The sequence below is a fragment of the Pipistrellus kuhlii genome, unplaced genomic scaffold (assembly GCF_014108245.1).
Source record: "Pipistrellus kuhlii isolate mPipKuh1 unplaced genomic scaffold, mPipKuh1.p scaffold_m20_p_8, whole genome shotgun sequence".
In the NCBI taxonomy this organism is placed as follows: Eukaryota; Metazoa; Chordata; class Mammalia; order Chiroptera; family Vespertilionidae; genus Pipistrellus; species Pipistrellus kuhlii.
In genome coordinates this window covers 4224241-4233668 of record NW_023425584.1, presented here as the reverse complement: position 1 = coordinate 4233668, position 9428 = coordinate 4224241, and the positions used below count along the sequence as shown (strand labels likewise).

The 9428-nt window shown below is 48.6% G+C and overlaps 1 protein-coding gene across 8 annotated transcripts in view; it reads right to left on the bottom strand.

Moving 5' to 3' along the window:
- Positions 1 to 3586: 3586 nt before the first annotated feature.
- FBXW11 (F-box and WD repeat domain containing 11) overlaps positions 3587 to 9428 on the bottom strand; it is a 100709-nt gene continuing 94867 nt past the window's right edge. For 7 of the 8 annotated variants that reach the window (XM_036424743.2, XM_036424745.2, XM_036424748.2 and 4 more), the window contains one exon: positions 3587 to 5860. The gene's annotated coding sequence lies outside the window, so the exon portion shown is untranslated. The remainder of the gene's footprint in view (positions 5861 to 9428) is intronic. The other variant, XM_045576292.1, reaches the window with a different exon arrangement.

Sequence of the window (9428 nt, the reverse complement as noted above, 5' to 3'; positions counted from 1 at the left end):
CTTTCTCTGCTCAGGACGTTCTGTTCCACCTGTTTGAATGCCACCGAGTGCGGGCTGTGTGCTGGGCACTGTCGATGCCGCCACTCACTGGTAATCCTTACAGTGATCTTAAGATAGGGGTGTCGAACTCAATCAGAGAAGGGGCCAAAATCTAAAATCCAGCCTAAATCGCGGGCCGAATGGTTTACTGAACAGTCATAAACTGTCATTGTGATGGAAACGCAGCGGAGTACAGTGATGACAGCGCGGTGCGGGCCACATTGCAAGGCCTGGCGGGACGGATTTGGCCCGAGGGCCTTGTGTTTGACACATGTGTCTTAAGACATGGTCTCCGCTTCCTGGATGACGGACGGAGCTCCATCTCAGGGCGGGAGTGCTCTTGCCCGTGGGGCCTGCTGCCCACCAGAGGGCCGAGTCCAGTCCTGAGCTAGGCGGGCGGGCCCCGATGCTCATGCCCTTTCCTCTCTGCCATCCAGCAGGCCAGGGGCCCCTGGGATGGTCTCACCCAAGACACCAGGGCTGCGGTGTTCTGAGGGCGTTCCTTCCCACCCCCCAGCTGCAGCTTGTGAGGAGAGAAACACAGCCCTGAGGACAGAAAGGCCCTTGGATAGCAGACAGAGGTGAGGGCGAGGGGGTATCAGTTGCCCTCCCTCCGATCCCAGCGGACCCCGCTGTGTGCTGTTCCCACAGCCTCCCCAAAACAGTGACCTTGGCCTTGCCGCCCCCAGGCCCTCCCAGCCCCGTAGGGCCGCCTGGAGAGGCACGTGGGCATCGCTTTTCATTGCTGCCAGCTGAGACTGCAGGGCCAAGGCTCAGATACACATTTCCCCACCAAGGCGGGAAGTGTAATCAGCTTGGCCTTCCTATCAGCCCAATGTCGGCGGGGGCGGGACTAGATATGTAAATCAGGCACGCCAGGGCCTACGCAAGCATGCAAATAAGTTGGTGTCACTTCCTGGTATTGGGTATAAAATAAACGTGCTGGGAGGGGTCATCGTCTTCCTGCCTCTCCAGCAGGCAGGATGGCGGCCCATCCAGCTCCTGGCTCAAAATCTATCTCTGCCTTCTCTCTTTATTTCTATTGCTTCTCAATCCCTGGCCGCCTCCGCTTAGAACTGGTGCGACCATCTCTCTTTCTGTGCGGGACGCGGAAAAGGGAGATCCCCGCCATGTCTGGCCCCGTCACAGCCCCATGTGAACGTACCTCCTTGGAGAGAAACAGCGCGTTTGGTGTGGGTCCACCGGCAGGGAAACACCGGGATGGTCACCTGTGTCTGTTGCTTATCTGGGTGTCAGGCCCAGCTTGGTGCCAGAAGCAAGCCGGCGCCCAGCAGCCGGAGCTCCCCACAGTCCCCCCTGCAGCCGGGGGCCTGGGCGCCATCAGGCCTAACTCCGGCCTGGCTCCAAGGCAAGGTCAATCCCACAACAGCAGGCAGCTGGGCTGACCCTTCTGCGACTGCGCACAGGGCCGCCGGGCCTGACTCCTTCTCCTTCCTCCTCGTGTCTTTGCAAACTCCCCCCACCCCCTTTTAGGTCAACGTCCCTAAACAGGTATGGAGGAATGCATGCATGCTGGCCATGTTGTCACAAGGCACATCACGTGATCCATTTCTCAGGAATCTCCAGTCCTTTAAGAGTTCAGTCATCAGCCCTGGCCAGTGTGGTTCAATGGATAGAGTATTGGCCTGCGGATTGAAGGGCCCCAGGTTTGATTCCAGTCAAGGGCATATACCTGGGTTGCAGGATCCATCCCCAGTGGGGGGCGTGCAGGGGGCAGCCAACCCATGATTCTCTCATCATGGATGTTTCTCTCTCTCTCTCTCTCCCCCCCCCCTCTTCTTTCCTCTCTAAAATTAATATTTTTTAAAAAAAGAAAGAAAAAGAGCTCAGTCAACAAACTCAGGCACAAGACTCCAACAGTTCATTAGAAATAGAGCACATTCGTTCAGAGATGGCAAACTGGTGCCTCAGCGAGTCATCTTTTCAATCCCAACTTTTCTAAACGGGGGGGTCTACCTCCTGTGGGAAACCCGCCTTTTCTCGAAAACGCAGCCCTGGCTGGGCCTGCATTCCCGCACGGCGGCAGACGGCCCGTGCCCTCCAGGACTGAACGAGTGGAACCTGGACGATTCAGACCCAGCTGGGGTCACTGCCCACAGCTAATTAGTAACAGGAGTATCAGCCAGACGGTCCAGCTTCCTTTCTCCTTAACAACGGGAAAACAAACAGGCGGCATGGCAGAGCACCGCGGCCTCTGACTGTACATCCAAGTTCCACAAAGCCTCTCTCGGAAGCGCCATCGTTACTGTGGGGTGCATTCAGAGCTGTGAATTCCGGGCAGTTAACACCTCCCGTATCGAGGAAGATAGCTAGCATTTACTGGACACCTGCTCTGTGAGGGCAGGAGCCGACAGGAGGGGGGAAGGCCCAGCCGCCCCGGAGTCCTCCCACCCGCAGCCGGGCAGAGCACCAGCCCAAACCAAGTTCTGAGCTCACACCTCCGGACACCAGCTCTTCCATGTGGAGTAACGTTCAGAGCAGGACGTGAGGACAACTGCTTAGCAATGAGGACTGAGCGTCAAAGGCAAAAAAAGAGCCACTTTTTATCCATCTTTTTATGGTGCATACTGGTAAATCGGTTGGTTTTCTTAACCATATGCACGTTACGTGTTTCTTAAAACGTTTTTTTTACAAAAGCCTGGGTGGGCCCCTGGCCAGGTAGCTCAGTTGGTTAGAGCATTGTCCCAATACACCAAGGTTGAGGGTTCGATCCCCAGTCAGGGCACCTACAAGAAGCAATGGAATGAATGAATGGAACAAACCCATGTTTCTCTTTCACTCTCCCCTTCTTCTATCTCTAAAACCAATTTTAAAAACATATACTCTAATTTCCACAATGCCGGCTCAGCTGACTAACGGTGGGGGGGTGGGGGAGGAAACTGGTTACCCTGAGAGCTCTTGCTACGTCTCAGGACCCTCCGAGCAGAACCTGCAGGTGCTGGCGGTGTTCTCCCGATTTAGAACTCGGGCAGCAAGGTGGGGATCTCCCAACAGAAAAACCACCGCACGACTGCGTGTCCGATGCTGCTGAGTGTCCTGACCTCCACCCCCTCCTTCAGAAACCGGAGACCCGCCCACAGAGGCACTGGGGATGCTCTCCACGTTCCAGTAAGCGGGAAGCGGCCCCAGCGCCAGGTTCCCGCTAGCTCCCAGCACAGCCCCCGAGGCCAGGGCTGGTCTGATGTCATCCATGTTCTCAGGCCAAAAGCAATTTGCTTTCAGCCTCATTTTACAGAGATGATTCTTTAAATCTACAAACTTTAATTGTACGTCACTAAGTTACTAATATAGCACAGAACAGGTTTGCTTTGTGTGTGTGAGTGTGTGTGTGTGTGTGTGTGTGTGTGTGTGTATGTGTGTGTTTGAAAAATTTCTTAACAGAACATCGGAGCATTGCAACACTTTATTAAGAGTATTGGCTTTGAATTAGTAGCTGAAGTAACAATTGCATGAAGCCAGGTTAGATGTACTGCATAATACTCATACTTGATTTATTGACATTACTTAGCAATTTATTGGACAAAGGTCAACTTTTTGTTTTTTATTAAGCACATTCCACAGTACAAAGCTGTCATGAATAATATCTGTACAATTTAACAGTTTCAATAGCTGTCCAGACACAAATTTATTTCCAACAGATAATTGGCAAACATAATTAATTACAAGTTAGAATTAGACTATCCCAGTGCTTTAAAACATTAATATAGCAGTAACTTACAGTTGCTCAATTATGGGTTAGCAAAATAAAGGCCAGAGTCCGGCTGGGAATGGGGACTATCCTCCCAGGTCAGGACGCCGTGGGTGCCGAAGTCCCTGCTAGAATTCGGTAGGCACAAGGCAAAGGTCGTGTGCGTGTTCGAAGGCCATGATCTCCCAAGGAACAGAACTTTTCTATTAAACATGCAAAAACAACAGAAAGCCCATCCGTTCACAACTGCCTCCTCCCCGCCCAGCCCCCGCCCGGCTGGGTCTGCAGAGCGGTGAGTTACATCCCTTTCACAGCCTGTCAAGCTTACACCTACCTTATGAATGGAGGCAATTTTTTTACACTTTGAGGCTCAATTTCTCAAAAACAGAAATTCAGTAATGTGGGCGGAGGATGTGTTAAAAAAAGGAAAAAGCCAAGCCAACCCGATAAGCAAATCACACATCGTTGATCCCACACCGTTCCCCGCGAGAAGGCCACACAGCCCGGGCCCTTCCGCCGTCGTCGTGTGCTTCCACGGGAAGAGTTTCATCACCAGGAGGTCCTATTGGTCCTTTCAGTGTCACCGGCGTCCCTCGATCTTTGGACACAACGGCGAGGGGCAAATCAAAACCTACTATTGAGCAAGGGAGAGGAGTGACAGCTAGACGCTCAGTCCTTCCCACGCGGTCAGCGTGATGGAGCCATTCCACGGTCGGCTGCCGAACACGCGAGTTTGTGAGCCTTCCGGGGCCCAGCAGCAAACCACCCCGGAGGCGACGGGTGGGATTGGTGAGTTTGAGGCTTTGCACCAGGTAGGAGTGCCCCTCCCCTCAGACAGGCCTCGGCACAGCCTGACCTGGGGCACGGGCGCCAGCTCACACGCAGGGCCTGCTCCCACCCCCGCAAGCCAGAGGCGTGACGTCCAGGGCCAGTCAGCGGGGCCTTCCCGTTCTCCCCCACAGGTTCCTCACACATAGAATCCTGGTGTTCGACGGTGAAGTCAAATGAACACGATGGGAAGGGACCACTAGTACTCAGGAGTTCTTACGAGGAAAAGAACAAAAAAATCCTCAGGTACCTCTCTATCGTATATGCTACACAACAAATAAAACGTTCTGTGTTAAACTTTAGGAATTACATTTTAAAACAAGATCCCCATTAAAAACACACCACACACACACACACACACACACACACACACGACAATGACAAAATAAAAACACCATATGAATACTGAAGGAAGGGTTCTAGGTAATCCACATTAACCCTGGCGCAGGTTCTTGAGCCCAGCCCATGGCTAAGTGGGAACACACTCTGTATTAGTGTCTCAGGCACGGGGCCGACTCCAGCAACCTTGAGGTTAAACTGTTATGTACATCATATCTACATGCGGGTACAGTATTTAAATTAGGAGGCAAGCACATGTGTAAAGGTGTTCCTCTACTAGATATCAGGAGCTGGTTGGGGCGCAGAGGACAGTTAATAAAAGAGAAGGGCTATGTTACCTGTCGGGAGATAACATCACCCGGCTTACAGTTCTTTAAATTAAGAGAAATGATACAGAAAGGAAGTAGAATCCAAAAAATATTACCAAAACAATCCAGAGAAATTTTTCCATTGTCCAACAGATTCCCAATACAAGTCAGAATTCAGAATGACGTGGACAGTCGAAAGGAAACTTCTGCAAAGGAAAGCCCTGGGCATTCTGGGTAGGTGTTTGGCACCCAAAATCTCACCAAAGAATGATGTTTCTTAGCATCAGATCAAAGTGCAAAGCAATATAAATTAGAGGCCAAGTCTTCTCTTGACTGTCGATTTACTTCTGGAAAACAGACTGGATGTTCCTTTTGTATGACCGATTTACATTTGAAGCATGAGATCTGTTCACTGGTGGGGAGCAAAGGGGCTTCTGTCCTACGTGAAGTCAGTGAAGCTAAGGTATCCTTCTCAGAGCGGAGGCCGGAACCAGAGGTGAGAAATGTCGGTACTTGAGTTAGGCTGCTTTGCATCTACCCAGCGTCTAGAACCAGTTCCAGCTTCATAACTCAGCTGTGAGAACTCCTTAGGCGTTCGGTAGCCATGTAGCCAGTAGTTCAATAGGAAACCCTGGAAGAAGACAAACGCAGGCTGGTGTGGATGGGTATACTGGTCACACGTGAGCTAATGCAGCCCAGCCCTCCATGGACACACACCTGTGCACACGCAACACAGGACTGATTTGCAAATGAGCAACAAGCGGCAGGCTGTTCTGAGTGCTACACACCAGGCATCCTATTCAGATACCCACGTCACTCGGACCTCCGAGGCTCAGTTCCACGCGTTAGCCATTGAGTGAGTGGAGATTCAAAGGGACACCTGACCCTACAACCCATCACTAAAAACTATGCCTATCACAAAATATGCTACCGTCAGATTTTATATTTAGCATAATCATACAGCCAGAACCTACAAGGGCCTGTCACGGGCCCTCCTGAAGTCACTGTCAATCATTGGGAAACAAAATACGCAGAGCTAGTAATAAGGTGAGGGCTCTAAGTGGAATGCTATCGTCAGAAAGTACTCTGTGAAATAAATCATTAATAGAAGGACAACAGCGTAGAGGAAAAGACTACTAAATGGTCCGTACTGTTTTGACCATGATTTTGAGTCAGGTACACATTTCAATCATAACCTTTACACTCATCCATGTATCAATATATAAATGACATCCGCACCCACCCCCATACCCCAAAGCAGAACGTTCATGAAACAAGGCATACAAGCTGACATTTTCTTTTTTTTTTCTTTTTCTTTTTTTTAATATATTTTATTGATTTTGTACAGAGAGGAAGGGAGAGAGATAGAGAGCTAGAAACATCTATGAGAGAGAGTCATCGATCAGCTGCCTCTTGCACACACCCCACCGGGGATAAGCCCGCAACCAAGGTACACGCTCTTGACCGGAATTGAACCCGGGACCTTTCAGTCTCCAAGCCGACGCTCTATCCATTGAGCCAAACCGGTTTCGGCGAGGCTGACATTTTCTATTCACAATTTCTTCAAAGTCAAATCTCATTAAAAGGATTTCACAATCACTACTGCGTCACAACTCTTTCCAAACACTGCACTAAACTATTGGTTAGAAGATCTAAAAGTCTCCTTTAGGTCTAAAATTCTATTGGGGAGGGAGAGGGAAGAGGAGGAAGGACATGTTCATGTACATGGAGGGAAAGAAAGGAGAGAGGGAGAGAATGTAAGTGTGGTTTCTTTAGCTTGTCTGCTTTTTTAAAGGAAACTTCCGTAAAAGGTTGACAATTTTCATAAAGATCAAGAATTCAGGTAAGTTTTCTCAATGAATTCAAGATTCACTTGCCACTATGTCCCCAGGAAGGACATTTAGGGGTCCATGGATTCATTTTCTAGGAACGCCCGGGGAGAAGCAGTCTCTCAGACGCTGCTGGGGGAATGTAAACACCTGAACTCTGCTGGAGGGCAACATGTCTGTACATCCCCGAAGCCCTTAACTGCCACACCTTCTAATCCAGACACTCCAACTTTCCGAGAATTATATCCAAAGGTAATAAGGGGATGGGCAAAGATTAAGCCAAAAAAGTCAGTAATGTGTTTTGCTTTACAATGGCTAAAAGCTAAAGGGGTGGAGGTGGGAGTGAGGGTGGGGAACAGGACCTATCCAGGTAATTAAATATTATTTTGCCATTATGAATGCTAATTCAGGCACGCAATAACTTCACAACAGAGAGAAAAACAGCTTTTAAAAACGTGCGGTTATGTACACAGGAGTTAACAATGGTGAACCATGAGCAGGGTTTTATTTTCTTCTCTTGGTTTACCTGTGTGCTTTTCATTTCTTACATGATCTTATGTCGTCTTGTTATAAGCGAAAACAGCTATTGCATCTTCGGCTCTTATAAGCTAGTAATTTCTTTAAATGACTCGGCAAATAAATCTATTGCTAGCTTTCCTGACACAGAAATACTCTTACCTAATGTTTTAGGGGTGAATATTTTACTGCAAGGTTAAATCATCATTAGGGTAGTGTTTCTTATTATGCATAAATCTTACAGTATCACATGGTAATAATTTTTTTCATGTTACAATAAGTGAAAAGAATTTGGAAAAGAGCAATAAAAACCATGAAGTTGACTGCCAAGGTTGTCAAAAGTAATTCACTTTGAAGAGACAAACACATTGGAGGTTTCATTGCTTGTGCTGCTTAAAAAGCAGATAAGATTTTTCCAGTGATTTATAATTATGGATCATAACAAGGCAGCTGCTCTTGATTCCCTAAAAGGGCTTGGGAGGAGGGCCTGGGAGCAGTACCACCAGCTTCCTTTCCGCCTCAGCCAATGAGAGGCCAGCACTGCTGACCATTCATCCCCGCCCACAGGAACCTGGTTGGGGACCCTTTCATGTGAGATGTAAACGTTGTCCAACTTATGAGTGTCTGCTATGTTCTACATCAATTAAACATGCCGGGGGGGGGGGGGGGTGGTGAGAGAACATACTAGGGGTGTCTTGAATTTCATCATGTGCCTCTTTAAACACGTGCCCAAGATACCACAGAGGTACCAGAGGCCGTTCTATGTCACCCCTACTCGCCTGAGTCTATCCACTGCAGAGACTCAGCTACAGCTACTGCTGACCCTGTCCTATTTCATGAGAAAACGCAGCAGCGGCTGGCGGCAGCTACAGCAGAGCCTGGAGGGGGATGCACAGCCCACAGGAGGAAAAGTAAGAATGGAGGAAGTTTAACAAAACTTGCAAGACCCTCACAAACACACTGCCAAACACTGCTTAAGGAAACCGAAAAAGACCCAAGTAATAGAGCTAGACCAGTGGTCGGCAAACTCTTTAGTCCACAGAGCCAAACATCAATAGTACAACGACTGACATCTCTTTGGAGAGCCACATTTTTTAAACTTAAGCTTCTTCTAACGCCACTTCTTCAAAATACTCACTCAGGCCATGGTATTGATATTTTGTGGAAGAGACACAGTCAAGGAGCCAAAGAGCCGCATGTGGCTCGAGAGCCACAGTTTGCCGACCACAAAGCTATCCCACGTTATGGATTGGAAGACTCAATAAAGTGTTAAGAAGAAAATTCTCCCCCAAAACGATCTTTAGATTCAATGAAGTCCTAATCATAACCCCAGCAGCCACTTTCATAGGATTTGATAACCTAATTCAAAATTGAATGTGAAAACCTAAAGGACCTCGAAGAGTTAAAAGTTTTTTTAAGTTGGAAGTTTTATGACATCGTATGGTCTTGGCAAAAGGACAGCCGCACAGAGAAGAGAGTCCAGGGACAGGAGTACAACTAAGGGGTCACCTGATTCTGTGACCAAGGTGCCAGAGCCACTCGATGGGAGAGAAAACCTGTACTCAGTGCCAACAACTAGCTAACTTATAAAACAGAGCAATGAGCTTCTGACCTCACACCACACACAACCAGTAACGCTAAATGGAGCAAAAACTCAATGTGAAAGTTAAATATAAAACTACACTGGTCCAAAACCCGTCACTAGCTACGTGTAACCATTTAAATAAAGTACAATTAAATACAATTAAAGATCCAATTAAAATCTAATTAAAAATTCCATTCCCAAGTCGTCCTGGCTACATTTCGAGAGCTGTGGCTGGGACAGAGCAGGCCTGCGCTGGCTAAGCCTGGGGCGGGGTC